Raw genomic sequence first — 18,126 nt, 5'->3', positions numbered from 1 at the left:
TAAATCGAATGGCGTTGTCATACGTTGCGGACTGACTATGCGCCGAAATAGATTGGGATTGTGAAAACGTTGAAATAATTGTGAAAACGTTGAATAAAACAATGTAAACAGTGTCTTTCTGCATAATTCGTAGCGAAAATCAACATGGTAAATGAAAAATCTCACTTAGGAAAGGGGAAAATTAAGCAATTTTTAAAAACGCCCAATGAAACAAGCACCTTTAAGGGCTTTTAAAAAACGAAAATAAGCAACTTAAAGCACTTTTCAAAAACGATACGCACCCTGCTTACATGCAATTTATACTTTCTTTACTTTCCTAAATAAATAAGTACATCTACGAAGTGGTTATAATTAAATATATATATATATATATATATATATATATATATATATATATATATATATATATATATATATATATATATATATATATATATATATATATATATATATATATATATATATATAATATAAATATATAATATATATATATAGATATATACATAGCTGCCAACTCTTCCGGTTTTCCCGGAAGATTTTATTTTCATATTTAAAGTGCTAGCGAAATTCATGTTATTTCACTAAATTATAATAATAATTTTAAATCAGTTTGACCACCACTACATATAAATAATTACAACAAATATGTAAAAGCATATTAGTTCCTACAATAGCGAATTTTAACCTAATTAAAATATATATATATATATTTGAGGAAGATAGTTTTTCGGTAATTATTTTACTACCACTTGGAAAATCCATTCTCGAAAAGAGTGTGCGTGCGTGTGTGTGTGTCTTCGAACAGCATTATGTATTCTACCAGTGATGATTTTATTATTAATTTCGATTTCTAATAAAGGAATCATAAAATTCCTTTTAAAACAAAATCGAATCAAGTGAATAAAATATCGATATTTTTATGTGATATTACGACAGGTGAAATTCGAATCTAATAATCATTTCAAGATGCGTTCGATTTTCACAGTTTCCATAAAATAAAATAAAAACTATGCAGTTTTTCAATCAATTTTTCAGCAGTTATTGCTTGCTATTTACTTTCGCTTGGTTTTCAAAATCCCGATATTATTTTGACACATAAAACTTGAAATGCCCATTTGCATTCTCACTTTTTGAGGCATTCATTTCTTGCCAATTCTATAGCAAATCCATGAGGAATTTAGAGTGCTTTATGCAGTTAATACAACGAATTTTCTCATCTTTTTGTTTAAATCCAGATATTTTTCACGCTATATTATTGCGACTTGTGAAACTCGAGTCATGCATTTGATTATTCATTTATAAAAACGAATAATAACCTAATTTTTTGTTCGATTTAACATAAGTCTTTGCTATTGATTTCCATTTGATTTATAAATTTCGATATTTTTTAAAACAATATTATTTTTTTCGATTCACAAATCCCGAATTGGGCATTTGAGTAATCATCTTCAGACTTGACGTGTTCGATTTGCGTGAATTCGTCGTAAAATTACACGCCTTTGTCGTTGATCTCTTTTTCAACAGTTATATTTCCACGGATTAAACAGTTTTTAAAATCCCGTTTTTTTTTTGTTTTTTTTAAGGCGATTACGGCTCGTAAAAAAAAAACTGCGTTATATGTTCTTCCCCCCCCCCTCCCCAAATGCAAGAATATTCCCGATATTATTAGAATATGCATTCTCTTTTGAAGTCGATGAGAAAAAAAGTAATTAAATCCAAAATATTTTCCTTCTCTTAAATTTTATTTTTAAATAATTAGATAATTTCTTGTTACGGCATTCACATGTCTGTAGAATTTTTTTTCCCCCTGGAAAACAACAATAGAAGAAAAGATTGCGAGATAGTTGAAATCAAGGTTGCGTTAAACAAAACAAACGTTATATAAGTTTAATTCTCTTTTTTTTCTACTTTTAACTATTTCAAATGCTTTTTCTGCACACACGTAGTAAGTAACCTTTTCTTGTGTTAATATTAGCATTTCTGTCTGCACTTGAGTTAATTTATTCATTTTAAGTTTCTATAGAATTGATTTATAAAATCATTTTACCCATTCTTCAGTTAAAAAGATTACTTCCTATAAAACTTTAAACCTAAGTAAAACAATTAAAAAAAAGTTTATATGGGTCATTCTCACAAAAACAGTCATTTTCATGTCCCCAGTATATTTTATGTTTGTTTTACAACTTACGAAAAAAAAAATTTCAGGGAAAGTGTCCTTCAGAATGCAAGCTAACAAAAGAATAAAAATAAAATTATCAATTTTTATTTTTTATTAATTTTAGGTAATAAAAATATGCCAATATGTCATTCCCTCACTTGTCCCCACTGCTGCTTTAAAAAAAGAAAAAAATTGTTTCTGAAATAAATTTTTTTTTTTTTACAAATTTGTGTTTTTTATTTGAGAATATTAAAATATAGAATTCAGAAAATAAATTTTAAATTTAATTTCTGATTAAAATATTAACACAGCACTATTTTAAACTTTGTCCCCAGTGTTTCGCGTCATTCCCTCACAACAATGTTCTTATCACCTGCAATCATCTTAGAATAAAAATATTTTAATAAAAACTTCAGAAGTTAACAAGTGTCATCATAGAACAAAATTGCAGTATGTTTCCATCTTCAACTTAAAGAAGCTTTGCTGTGGAATAAATTTGAATGAATCAAACCAGGTAAAATTTTTTACATTTGTCATTCCCTCATGTCGTTTTTTAGAGTAAAATAAAATACAACTTCATCGAGAAAGTGGATAATTATATGTTGCTTTCTTGTATGAATATAATTGTATGTGATTGACTTCAGAAATTAATAAAGCCTAACTGTTATTTTTAAATTTTATTGAATTCGTCATTCCCTCACTAGTGTATAAAGTGAGGGAATGATTCAAGATGAGTATATTATTAAATTTTTTTTTTGTTCAATCGTGCCAGCCAATTTTATTTCCCAAACCTGTAAAAACTATTAAATATATAAGACTAAATTATAATAAATATTAGATATACTTAGTATGTTATCATTTTCAAACTTTAGGTAGATGTAACTTAGATAAAAACATGTATTAAAATAAAATATCATTCCCTCACTATTAGTGTCAGTCCCTCACTTTTTAAATAGTGAAAATAATTAATTTACTTATTAATTAATTTGAAAAATAAATTAAAAAATTAATAAATTAATTTATTAAACTAATTAATTTATTTATTAAATTAATTAATTAATTATGAATTATTATAAATTAATAATTATAAATTAATTTTTTAAAAAATTAATTAATTTAAATATTAAGTATAATTTATAGGATATATACTTTCTTTATAATGCCATTACATATTTCTATTAATATAGAAAGTTTCAGAGCTTTTTATTCACTTTACTTTTTTGGGATTTTATGAACTGAAAAATGACAGTTTTCGTGAGAATGACCCATATACAGTTTTATTGAAAACATGCAGATTTTTTATAAACACAGACCGCTTTTGTTATTGTAAATTCATTTCATACATATTTATTATTATTAAAAATATCTTGTAGAAATATATTAGTGCTAGAAAGGTTTTTTCGCAGAAAGCCAGAAAAAAATCTGGCACAGGGCTAAGCTGATGTTTTTAATCTTTTGCACTATAGTGATTTCAATCATATTAATTAAACAAATGAGAACATTAAAAATTTAAAATTCAGAATGTAATCTTGACATGGTTTTCCTACCTATATCTATTAAAATCTATGTAACCTATAATAATAGTTTATTTTTATATGCAATTTATACTTTCTTTACTTTACTAAATAAATAAGTACATCCACGAAGTGTTTATAATTAAAATTTCAATTTCAAAAGGTACCGCAGTGGACTGATCGTTAAGACACGGTTCCCAGCAGATCATCGAAGTCAAGCAACACTGGCTGCGGTCAGTGTGCGGGTGGGTGACCACTTGGTTCAGTCTGCGTAGGGACCGAGGATGTGCGGTATTGGTCCTCGTTAAACTGTTCTACCGTAAAGTGCTCGACTTCGCTTGCAGGTCGTCGGGCTACCGAAGCGGGAGTGCCATCCCCTCTGCAGAGGATCAAAATTGTGATGGCAGGTCTTCGGAGCATCCTCAGGGATGTTTCCCACACCGTCGCCAATAGCCCATTGTGCAGCCCTAGTGCGACGTAAATGAACTACAACAACAACATCAATTTCAAAAGGCCATTTAGAAAGAAAAAAAAGAACTACAGGTCAGAATGTTCTAATATTTTATCTGGGTGAGCGCAAAGCAATGGGAATTTGTTTTATAAAAGAAAAAATAATTCAAAAGTTGGCTGATAAGTGGTGCTGTATGACATTAAAAATCAATTGCTTCAAAAGATATGCTAATTTTAAGATGATAATTAAAAGATATGTCATAAACACAGCTACTACACTTGTGATAAAAAGCGAAGAATATACAGTTAATGCTACTTGGAATTGGAGGAGAAGGTAGTCGAGTTGGGTATAGTTTGCCTACGGTAAGAACTCCCCCCGCCACGAAACCTGAGGCCGACTGCTCTTATGAGAACAAGAATAGCGCATTTCAGGGTGGGTAGCTCCTCCTCACTCTAGGGCTAACACAATAAAACGAAGAAAAAGATTTCCTTTATCTCGCTGAGCCGAGCCAAAACCTGGCCTAAACAGTGACCCCACACCCCTACTTGAAATAGTTATACCTCGTAACCATAGTCACCGCCACAGGTCCAGTCGAATGGCTAGGGGAGAACTTACTTTAGACAAACTATATGCAGTATTGCAAATTACACACACAGCAGGAACAAAATTCAATATGTGGAAAACCCCTTATCGTTTTCAACTTTCTTTTAAAAAGTACAAAATTTAATTAGAAAATTGCTTGAAACTTTTTTTAAGATATTTAAATAAATTTTTTTCCATTAGTGGTCAAATACGATTCACTATGAAATTATTAAAAAATAATTTTAACTTTTTTCGCATATGCGCAGTGCAAATGAACTACTTTCAATACTTATATCTTGCACATTTGCTAACAATTTTGTCTTTTTAAATTTTAAAGCAATTATTTTTTAATTTATTTTAAATTGCTCAAAAAATTTTGTTCAATTTTACTGAATATTTTTTAAGTTATAGCAAAACACCAGACAAAAAAAAAGGATCTTTTAATAAAAATGTCCATACCTCCATAAATATTTAAGCTACATTTACGAAATTATATGCAGCCACAGCAAATAACAACCAAAGTAATCGATACAAGTTTAAAGTTTATTTAATACCTCTAAAAGCTTTAAACTTTATTGTAAAGTATGAAAAATCGCATGGACCAAACACTTAAAAAATTACAAAATAAGTATTTACGTTTTCAAGATTATATATTTCTCAAAATAGTACATCTCTTGGGGAATTCAAAAAATTTCAAAAACCGAAAGTGTCTCATACCTGCCAACTTTTAATTCTTTCCATTATCATTTTCCCCAGTGGTATTAAAATGGAATTAAAACTTCAATTTTAAGCTAACAAATACATTGTATTTGAGAAAACTTAAGATGACAACCATGATAGTAACGCATATTAATATATGTGCTTAATTTTTGTAAGAATAGTGGTGATCAAAATCATTTAAAAATTTAGTTTATAAAAGAAAAAATAGTATATATTTACTACCACTTTAAATATGAAAATAAAATCTTCCGGAAGAGTTGGCAGGTATGGTGTCTCTTCCATTATTGTAGAGTAGTGTATATCCATACAACTGAGCAGAGGTGGAGAGGGAAGGAGGGCGGTCATCTCCTCGGATAGCGTATTCGAGAGTTGCAATGGCGATTAGTAAGAAAAATAATATTTTATTACAAATCATTCATTTATAATTTTTTTTCTAAAAGGCAAAGATTCAAAACAAAATTAATATCATTTGTTATTTTTTTTTCAACAAAAAGTAACGAAGCCGGAGGTTACTAGTTAAGTGGGCGCAACCACTGATCTCTATACCCTAAACTACGAGGTATCATATATAGAGATCAGTGGGCGCAACGGGATACGTCCTGGGGGTTAATCCCTGATGTTTAATCGAACCCACTCTCTATTTGCGGTACTCGAACCCGCTACTATTTCATCAATTTTTCGAACTCACTTTTTATCGGTACTCGAACCGAACTTGCTATTATTTGATTAGTTTTCGAACCCACTATTATTTTTATCAAAACGCGAACCCACTATCATTTAATCAATACTCGAACCTACTTTCTTTTTACCTTTACCAGGAATGGACTTGGATACCCTTGAGGGCGGTGGACGCAACATCGAGATGTGTAGTGTATATTAAAATAAATAATTATTGAATCTTAGTTCAAATTTTCATTTCAAATTTTTTGAATGTTAGATTGTCAGTTATTTAGCTAATTTTTTTCTTAAAGACGAAAATTCAAAACAAAATTAAAATCGTTTTTTTTTTTCTTTCTTTCTTTCCAACAGATTTCACCAGTTTAGAGTGCAGGGTTTGAAAAAACCCGGGGATTTTTGAAAAAACCCAACCCGCCTGGGTTTTATTGAAAAAACCCGGGGGAAATTGGGTTTTTTCATTTAGTGCTCATAAATATTACTGTGAAAATATTTTTATTTATTAAATAGTGTTGTATAAGTAAACACTAAAATTTCATCTGACTTTTACCTGTAATAAAATTAAACTGGAATAAATATTTAATGGTCTTCCATGTTTTTATAATACGATTAATAGAAAGTGAAATTAAAATTATGTATAATTATAAAGAGTATCAGTTACTTGTCCCTTTTTTCAAATATTTAGATAAATATATGCATTTTAACTTTATAGTTTCAAAAAACAAATTAATCTTAAAATTATAAAAAAGCATATATAAAAAGTTATAGCTTATTTTTTTAAAATTAGATAATAAAACTTTAAATTTGTTTATTGTTGTTTAATGTATCACTTAATAAATTTTTTTTGTTTGCTTTCAATATTTTTAAACATGATTAAAAGAAACAAAGTAAATTGTATTCAAATGAAATCTTAAAAATAATATTTAAAAAATCTTAAAAGTAATATTTTAATTTTTAACTATTTTTTAATTGTGATAAACTTTCTCCAAATAGTTAAAAATTGTCAGCAGATGTTAAGAGTTAACTTTAAAAAAAAGGTCCATTTTTTCCTTTATTATTATTATCATACAACAGATTCAAAGTGTCTACATTTCTCTCTTAGATGGCAATACACTTTTACGAGTTTTGTAGCTTTATCTATTCCTAATCTATTTCGAAGTTTACTCTGCACCAAACCGAAAGTTGAAAAGTGTCTTTCGATAGAGACAGAGGATGCTGGTGCTGAGTGCAAAGAAAAAAGAATTGACAGAAATTTTGTGGAAGCTAGGAATTTTATTTATTTACTTACTTATTTATTTTTTTTGCCATAATTTTCCATATTTTTTTAGATGAAAACTGTTCAATAACAGTGTCAAGCATCATTGATTTTGGAAAGTATTCAGGATAGGAAATTTTGGATGCCATAACACGTGGCAGAAATTCTGGATGATGCTTAGAAAGACAGCTTTCTGCTAATTGGTCTTGTTCATCATTTAAAAATTGTACCCTTGTTTCGGGATCCAGGATGCATATGCTAATAAATGATGTGGCTGAACAGCCTGATCTTTTAACAAAATGTTTATGGGATTCTAATTCATCACACGATAGTAAGTTAATTCATATTTCAACAGGTTCTGAAATTGAAATGTTTTCTGGTTGAAGCTTTTTTAAAGCTTCAGGAACAATTGATATCTGTTTTTCCCAATTGATAGTTTATTGGTAAAGCCCAACATTATTTAATTTTTTTGACATATAAAATTTTTCAAGAACAATCTCTTCATATTTATGGTAATTATTGGCAAAAGTTTTTACGCGCTCACAATATGAATTCCACCTAGTATCATTTGGTCATCAAGCAGTTTTTTTTTCATTTGCCCATCCATGTGCTTGATGCACATTTCTAAAATATTTGTTAACTTCAACGATATGTCCAATGATAGTATTAGGAGATACTTCTTTTTGAACCAAATTTAAAAAAAAAAAAAACAATTTGTGAAAAAAACCACCAAGTGGGTTTTTTCAAAGTGGGCCCACTTGGGGAACCCTGGTTATATGTATTTTATATTAAGTTTAAATAACGCATTATCACTAATACATATTTGAATCTTCTTTATTTTTAAGTGCATTACGTTTCATAATTTTTTAACTTAAGAATTATAAAATATAAATGCAGTAATATAAAAGGAACAAGTTTATTAATCTTTTTGTTTTCACACACATTTATTTACTATATTTATTAAACATATGGATATTACCTATTATAAAATTATAATCTGTAAATTTTTATAATCAGTAAAAACTAAAATTTCATCTGACTTGAGTTAAATAAAAAACAGAAATAAATATTTAATGGTCTTACATGTTTCTATAATAAGATTAATAGAAAGTGAAATTAAAACTACGTATAATTATAAAGAGTATCAGTTACTTGTCCCATTTGTTTTCAAATAATTAACCCTAGGAAAAGGATTTCATTTTTAGATAAATAATTTTAAAAAGTTCTCTTATAAAAAGTTTTAGCTTTTTTTTTTTTTTTTAAAGCCAGAAAATAAAACTGTTTAAATTTGTTAATGTATCACTTGGCAAAAAAAGAAAAAAATTGTTTCTTTTAAATTTTTTTTTAATATATTATATTACCTGTATGTATTATGTTACCTGTTTATTAATATATAAAGCATGCAACTATATTTGAAAAATTGATCTTTTCAGACTATATTATTTAAATTTTTATTTGATTTAATATCATTAAAATATTACTTTTTTGAAAAAACCCTCTTGAAGTTTTCAATAGCACCTACTATAAAAATTATATGAATATTTGAGTTTCTTTTACTTTACTAATATTAAAAACTTAATCATATAAATCATGCAACTCTATTTGACAAATTTATGCTGCACAATAAATTATATAAAAATAAATGTGAAACAATAAGTTTTGGTAAAAAAAAAAAATTTTTTTTTTTGAAAAAACCCACTTATCGTTCCAAGTGGGTTTTTTCAAGGTGGGCCCACCCAATAAAACCCGGGCGGGTTTTTTCAAAGTGGGCCCACTTGGCGAACCCTGTTAGAGTGCGTACCGGAATACGTCCCAATAGGCCAATTTACCCCCTGGACAAGGATAATTGTTCCAAGAACAAAAAATATAGTATTTTTAATAAGTTTTTCAGAAAGAAAATTTTTGAGAATTTCTATATATCTATAGTTCGTTCACCAGGAGTTGGCACTTGGCTCCGCCTACATCACGTGGTATCGGATGATACTATTTCGCTATTTTGGGGAAGAAGGATGTGAACAAGGCTGCTATTTGGCGATCGTATGACAGAAATATTTATTTCTCAATCTTCATGTGCATATTTTGAACATGTGCATTTTATTTCATAAACTTGTTGATATTTCTCTCTTTTTATTAAATAGTTTGTTCTTTTTGAGATATTTTGCTGGGGAAAAGTTTTTAAATATAAATTAGCTAGAATAACGAAAGGTATAATAGCTGATGATAAAGCGAAGTAAGTGACTGAAAAAGAATTCACTGTTTGTGTTTGGCCCTCACCTTCTACATCAGAAAGCCTCCACGTGGTTTCTTATAAGTAGTCTGCGCAGACTATTTAAAAAGTGAACAGTTTGGGCGCATGAAACCAAATTCTAGTTTAAAAGTGACTGAGAGGAATTTCTCATATATGTTTGAGAATTGAATCTGTAGTGGTAGACAAGTAAATAAGACCAACTAATCATATTCAAAAATTAAGCAAATTTTTAGACATATATTTGCTACTACTTTTTTTATTGCTAGATTTTCTATTGAAGGGCTTCTTCGCAAGCTGGTTTCCCTTCATAGTGGTCTGATTGGACTACCTATAAAAAACCGTGTGGAGGCTTTGCGCTCATTAGAGGTTATCTCGATTTCAAACGGGGAAATGTTTTTCCTCTTACTCCCCCGCGCTGAAATGAACTCTGCGTCCGAGGAGGTGGAGCCAAGTGCCAACTCCTGGTGAACGAACTATACATAAAACTACAATTTTAACACGTTCACGCCAGGGTGACCCACCGGTGGGCAGGGCTGAAAGACTATATATATCAAGACGGAAAAGAGTAAAAACTGGTAACAAATAAATTTCATTTTTTGGGTTTTTTTGGAATAATAAAAATCCATAACTACCAATTGTTTTTAACGGATACAATTTTTATATTGAATTGCTTCTTCGCCGAGATAAAATTAATCTCAGTGAATTGTTTACTGCTGAGAATAGATTAACTTCTCCCGAATGTTATCTAATATTGAAATAGTTCTTCTACCAATATTTTCTCTTTTCCGTCCCGCTTTCAGGCGCAATACCCGGCGTGAACGTGTTAAATAAAGGGTCTTCAAGAATTTTAAAATGTTTTCTTTTTTCATATTTTTTTTTATTTAAAAAAAAGGACTTTTTGTGCATTGAGAAAAAGGCCTGCAATAAAATTCGTCCTAAGGTTCGTAAAACCTGCGTCCATCCTCGTTTACTGGTCACCATTAGTTCCAGAGATATATAACAAAATACGCAAAAAACAAATTAGCATTATGGGATCATTTATAGATTTTGGTTACCCTAGGAACTGATACTTGGTTTTGCTTGAAAGTAACACCCACTTGAACAAATGCTTTGTCTCGGGGAAATCGGGTCCAATTACGCCCAGTTGAACAAGTGGAAATAACCAGTACCCTTTTCTGGGACTCAAAATCCAGGTTTAGCAAGGAAAAGTCTGTTTGTTCAGAGAAGGTACATTTTTTTTTTTTTTTTGTGTCTGATTTCCTAAAGGAAGTAAAAGTTAGTTTCTTTTAACTAATATACCTGTGGGCATCCTGAATCATCAAGATCGTATCTTCAAATTCTGATCTTTAGGTCAAAAGTTATTCAAGGATAACATTTTCTTTAAATTTGCTAGTTGTACTTAAAAACAGATATTATAATGTGTCGATTACGCAACATATCAATAAAAATAGTTCTATGTTCCACTTAAGTTCTTTGCACTGTATTTATTTTACTACATCTACGTAGCAAATGAACTCTATAATCAACAGGTGACAAAGTAACAGGTGGTACACATCATATCACGAATTCAGAGAAATGTATACCACAATATGTGTCTCATCTAGATCCATATCCATAAAAATTAATTAATAAATTGAAAGTCGTTTGGAAATAAAAGACGAAAATTGCTATTTTGACAATTTAACAGATACTTTTCAAAACAAAAACGGATGATAAAAAAGAAATAAGCTTAGTATGATTTAAAAAAGAAAAAAAGACTAAAATTTTATTTTAAAAAAAAGCAAAAATAAGAACTTTTTTTTAACAAACAATAGCGAACAACAAACCATTTAAACGCTTTGAAAAACAATATGAAATAAAATCATTATGTGAAAGAAAATCATTTTACGAAATAAATTTATTTCACATTGAAATTTAAAAAAAGATATTTTACGATTTTTTTACGAAAAGTTCTAGAACTAGAACGTAATTATATTATAAACATATATGAGTTTTCTTTTTCAAATAATTTTATAAAAAAAATGCAAAATATAGAATTTTCTTTTAATGCGTCGTAAAATATAGCTGACAGACAATAACAGGCTAATCAAATTTGAAAAGCATTTAAAATTTCAGATATTTGATGGAATTCACTCACAAAGGAATAGCGTAGTAGACTACGCATTTTAAAAGAGGTTTAAAAAAAAAAGGCTTTGACGATTTTTTTACGAAAAGTTGTAGAACTAGAACGTTATAATTTTAAAAACATATATGCGCTTTTTTTTTCAAACATATTTTATAAAAAAAATGCAAAATATAGAAGAAAAAAAAATTTTAATACGTCGTAAAATATAGCTGACAGACAATAACAGGCAAATCAAATTTAAAAAGCATTTAAAATTTCAGATATTTGATGGAATTCACTCACAAAGGAATAGCGAAGTAGACTACGCATTTTAAAAGAGATTTTAAAAAAAAGGCTTTTACGATTTTTTTACGAAAAGTTGTAGAACTAGAACGTTATAATTTTATAAACATATATGCGTTTTTTTTTTCAAACAATTTAAAAAAAAAAACGCGAAATAAATATATACATTTTTTAAGTCACCATAAAATATAACTGACAAACAATAACAACAAAATCGAATTTGAAAAGCATATAAAATTTCAGAAATTTGTTGGAATTCACTCACAAAAGAGTAGCAAAGTACGCATTTTAAAAGAGGTAAAAAAAAATTTAAAAAAACTTTGAAATCCTAACTAAAATTTTAAATACATGGTCTATTTAGCTATTTAAATTTTTAATTTATAAAACAATTTATTTGGAAAGAAAATTTCATGAAATTTTAATTTTGAGCCCTTTGTGTTATTATATGCTACAAAAGCGCCCCCCCCCCCAAAAAAAAGGCTGAATGACAGCTAAACAATGCAGTGCTACACGAAAGAACAATAAGTTTTTACTACGGAGCAATATTTGAAATAATGCGTCATATCTATTGTAATAGTTCTATTATGATCAAAATTGGCAGCCTAGTCATGATGTTTAAGACTGTTAGACTTTTTTGAAATTTCACATAATGTCTAAGGCCAACAAGCAATGCCAACACCCACTTCTTGAAGGATGAAATTGGGAGCTGTGTTGGCAAAATTCAGCCCCATTTATGCAATACAATAATTTAAAACTGAAAATTTTGGAAGAAAAATAAACGTGATAGCAAAAATCCATCCCCTCCTATTATTTGATGTGCGTCCCAATACATCAGCGGTTCCCAATTTTTTTCAGCTATGGAACCCTAAATGAACTTTTTTCGGCGGATCCCCAACTTTATAAATTATAAAATACACAAAAAGAATTGTGAGTATATTAACCAATAAAAGACTACTTTATTTTAAAATTATTTAGAAAAAAAAAAAAAAACATGAAATTTTTTTATCGTTTTTTTTAATAATTAATCTTAAACTAGATATCCGACAGTTGAATTTCCCACTTCTAAAGCGGTACCTAATTTAGTTTTTGGGGTATATTACGTAAGCGAAAATGAAACAAACATGTCACATTATCGTTTTTTTGTAACGAAAGCTTTAAGAGCCGTTATTAAAGTTGAAGATGGTTACCGGGGAAACATATTTTTTTATTATCGCCTTTGGTTCTTTTCTATTTTGATTTGAAAAGGGCGGTGGAAATATCAATGAATTTTTTTCAGCAGATTCTTTTTATATTATTTTTATTAGAATCAATTCCAATCTTTCAAGTTCAAAAGCAAAACAAGTATATACGTATTTTATATGTTAAAAATATTGTCATTTCTATTTTATTGGCATTTCACTTTAAATAATTTCATAAAGACAACCGAAATAATAAATAACAAAATGATTATTAATTATGTCTAAAAATAAATAAGGTTTAAAAAATCATTACTGTGAGGTAAAATGAATGCCAGTATTAAAAAATTCAAAAAATGCTGTTCAAAAAAAAAATTCGCGGCTATTAGGAAGGTTGTTATTGGTAGAAATGGGTAGTCGTCATTCCTTAGATTTCGAAAAAAAAAATTTCATAAATATAATCCCTTTCTCTTAAATATAAATTTAAGACCCTAATTCGATGCAATTTTAAGAACTAATATTACTCGCTATTGTAGACAACTATTGCTATTCATTCGAAATTCTTATTTATTCCTTATGCTTCATGATTTCTAAAATTATTATAAAATGAGTATTCAATAATTTAAAATGTGTTTAATTAATTTTCCCTTTTACATATAATGCTATTTTTTTGCTCGGATTACCAACCAGACACAGCTTTATGAGATTTATTAGATACATCATTAAGGTTCAGCACGCAATCAAACTGGTTTTGGTGTTTTCAACCTGCCACTCACAGTAGCGATTCCTTAGATTTCGATTTTCTTTTCCTCGTTTAAATATAAATTTAAGGCTCTTATGAGCGCACTTTTTTACTTCATTCTTGGGAAGCATTCTAAAAATACATATTAAGGGCGGTCATTACGGATCACAAACAGCTTGTATAGCGTAATTGCTATCAGAGAAAGAGAAGTGTGAGTGGCAATTGACAACTGATATTGTTTCGTGTCTGGAGAAGAGAGTGGCCATAGAAGGTGGGTCGTTTTGTGCCTGCACCTTATGAGGCTGTTTTGTTTTGTTTTTTCTTCAGTTATTGTGCAAAACGTATTAATCTTTTAAAATGTCTCGAATATTTTCTTAATTTATAAGAGTAATGTAGATATTTAACTAAGATATTAATAATAGATATTCACTAAGATTAAGATATTAATAATCAATCACTCTTTTATTGATCATATACTTCATTTGTTCATTAACATACTGGTTTTTTTCTTTTTTTTCGATGATCTTTATTTTGATTCACCCGTTCGTTTTATTCTACACAATTTCATGTGAAATTCGTTTACTTATTGTCTTTTATGTATGTAACATGTAGTGAAAACACGTTCTCACTGAAAATTAAAACAGTTATTTTTAACAGTAACTAAAACTAAAGTCTCGCTTGGATATTTTAAAGTCCCGTTTACATGCGGTGAGTAGCCTAAAGAGAGTAAAGTTGTCCATGAGTCATAAAAACAAAGAAAAAAAAGAGAATATTTTGAGTCTTCAAGAAATATTTTAATAAGTCTATAATATTTATTGATTCTTTGTTCTTCTTTTACATTCATTTTAGGCTATTCGAAAAAAAAAATAGAATACATAAGACTATGTATGTATGAAAAGTAAACTCTGCTCTCAGCACGAAGAGGGATTTTAAAATGACTGTATCTATAAGACTGTTTAGTTTTGAGTCCATCAAACAAGTCTTGATAAGTTTTGAAAAAACTGCAACATATTAAAAGTTTAGACGACTTTACGAAAAATCAATTTCCATAAAGTTCGCACTCCGCGTATGAGAAGAAAACTCAGCTCACGGCACGAAATGGTACTTTAAAAATAGCTGTATCTAAAAAACTGTCTAGCTGCGTGTCAATGAAATCTTGTGATAAGCATTGTATTAACTACAACATATCAAAGCTTCAGACGAGAATAAGAAAATATCAATTTCCATAAAGTTCGTGCGTTTCATAAAGTTTTTATATGCTTGTTTGTGTTAGCTCTCCTTCCCATTTTAAATTTTTCTTTTTCTATTTAATTGTGTTCAAAATTTTAGAAGATTGTTGCGCAACACGCAAATAGAATTTTAAAATAACTTCATCCCAAAAACTTTCAATTTTTGAGTTTTTTTGTCCACGAAATATTTTGAGCGTTAAATAAACTGCAAGATATTAAAATTTCTGACAATTTGACCGAAATCCAATTTCCATAAAGTTTGTCCAGGGGCTCTTTATGCTTGTTTATTTTAAGCATCTTTTCCATTTTTACTTTCTTTTCTGTATTTAATTGTATTCGCAGCTACTAAAATGTCAAGAAGCAAGCCTTAAGCTAAATAAATATTTAGGAATGCTAAATAATCTCTAAATATCTATTTAGAAAAGCCATGACAAAATTAAAAATATTACTTTACGTAATGAAAAAAATATTACAAGTAGAAAGAAATTCGTTGTTATTTATTTGCAATAAAATAACATTATCATTTACGCTTCCATACTTAGAAACACAAAGTGAATCTTTATTACATGGCTAAAAAAAATTCTTTTTCGTTGTATTTATAACGGGTTAGAGTAAAAATCAATTTTTCAAAGCTGGAAAGCAACAGTCAAGTACTATTAAAGAAAGGATTTGGCGATAAAGAATCATGGTAAACTTTGATTCATTAATCTAGAAAAAAGATTTGCAAAGTATAAGTCTCGATATGAGAGTAAATAAAATAAATAAAAAAGGAATTGAAAAATTTCTTGAACAAAGATAATAAATATTTACTTCCTGTAAAAAGTGTAAAAGACAAGGTGAAATATTGGTGATTAGAATACAATTGAAAAAAATGATTGACATATTCTAAGAAATAAATTTCTACGAAAGAATTTTTTTATCATTGCAGTTGATAAGTGAAAAATTATTATTTCAGGCCAGTCCTTATAATAACTATCAATAAAATTATAATTAGGGTTGCAAGGTTGCGATGAATTATGTTTTTTCTCTCCTGAATCCACGATATTTTCAAAATGTTATGATCTGTGCGAAAATTGTTTAAAATGCGAGATTTGTTTAAATTTCAATAGCAATTTGTACTTTCCTGAAGCTTAATTGATTATGCATAACTGACAAAATATTTAGGAGAAAAGATTTATAGCAAAATGACAAGAGAATAGTTCAAAGATAATTCAAACCCTGAGAAGTCTTACTATTCTTTGGGCGATGAGTTAATAAGGATATCATGCCTACTTTAAGTGCAACAAAAATACATAAGGAAAGAAAGTTTAGTTAACCCCAAAAAATTTACTGCACAGGGCTATGAAATTTTAAATCCTAATTGTTGAAAAAATGTCCGAAATGCTGGCATAAGAATATTTGAAGAACAAAGAAATTTAACGAGAATATTTAAACAATAAACAATATTTCGTACCAAAGCTCTGTTCACTTGAAAAAAAATATCAATGCAGCATAAAATTAAAAGAAAAGATTCAGTTCTTTTATATGTTTTAAGTAAAATAGATCGCCGATTATCCGGATTTACCAATAATCCGGATCGTACAAGGACCATGTTTTTTTCCCCATCTTCTTCAATAATAATCGTATTAATAATGGCGAAAATATTTATTTATTTTCAGAAAAGGGTCGAAAAATTTCCTTTTTTGTTCGCCGGTGACCTTGAAAAGAACCTCATATTCTTTCCACCCTGTTATAAGGTGGGAAGCTTGTAGTTTCTAATAAAAGAACAGGTTTGCAATAAAATTTACAAAATTAAAACTTTTAAACACGCCATTTGTAACATGCTATAACAGGCACTACTACAATTGCCAATCCCAATTCGGAAGGAAAAAAAAAAAGAAGTTACTTAAAAACATTCTCATAGCTGTTCTTAAAGTTGTCCAATTATCCGAATTTTTCGTTATCCGGATCGGGCTTGGTCCCGATTGGTGCGGATAATCGGCGCTCAACTTACGTGTAACATATCGATGTCTTTCAATGCATATGCAGTAGATTTTTTGTATTTGTATTCCCGGGAAATTTTCACAATTTCTCGCAAATTTTGGTCCACGACAAACTCGCGACCCTAATTATTATTCGTGATTTTAGATATTACTTTATAATAGTAGAAATAAATGAATATGTATATTTCTTGTTTGGGGTTTTTAATCATGGTTGAATTTCTGAGCTCATAAAATGGTGTTTGATGTGGCTAACGTCAAATACCTAAGATGAAACTCAGAAAATCATAACACTCACATTATAGAACATTTAAAAAATAAAATTGTCATACACTACCCTACAATAATGGAAGAGACACTTTCAGTTTTTAACATTTATTTAAATTTTGCACGAAATACTTAGAGGATTATTTCGCAACTTCAGAGGAAATTAATTAATGCGATTTTTAACACTTAGCAATAAAGTTTAAAGCTTTCAGAGACTGATAATAAAGTATAAAATTAAAGGAGTATTTTTGTTCACCAAGTTAGAAAATCAAGCAATAAGCTTGTAACTCGTACTTTGATTGGTATTTGCAATAACTGCATAAAGTTTCCTAACCTACCTTAAATATTTATGAATATATGGACATTTTTAGAAGAAGAAAAAATTCTGTCTCACGTTTTTTTGCTATAACTTTAAAAATATTTAATAAAAGGTTTGGAGCAACTAAACATTAATTACAATGTTTCAAAATTTGAAAAAAAAATTCAAAAACTGGGCAAGATACTTAATTAGTTATTATTTAATTACTACTACTTAATTACTTTACTACTTTAATTACTAATTACTTAAATTAGTTCTTTTATACTGGGCATGCACGGAAAAATTTTAGAAAGAAATTTTATAATGAATCGTATTTCGCAACTAATGAAAAAATTTCTGATTCCAGTATCTTAAAAATTCAAAAAGTTTAAGCAATTTTCTAATTTCTTGCACTTTCTTTTTTTT

At 28.6% G+C, this 18,126-nt stretch overlaps 1 protein-coding gene across 2 annotated transcripts in view; it reads right to left on the bottom strand.

Moving 5' to 3' along the window:
• LOC107440660 (SID1 transmembrane family member 1) overlaps positions 1 to 18,126 on the bottom strand; it is a 78,285-nt gene that overhangs the window by 51,327 nt on the left and 8,832 nt on the right. The gene's annotated exons all lie outside the window — the stretch shown is intronic.

Source organism: Parasteatoda tepidariorum, chromosome 12, assembly GCF_982258835.1.
Source record: "Parasteatoda tepidariorum strain Cologne lab strain chromosome 12, Ptep-v5.0, whole genome shotgun sequence".
Classification (NCBI taxonomy): domain Eukaryota; kingdom Metazoa; phylum Arthropoda; class Arachnida; order Araneae; family Theridiidae; genus Parasteatoda; species Parasteatoda tepidariorum.
This window is presented reverse-complemented; position numbering and strand designations above follow the sequence as displayed.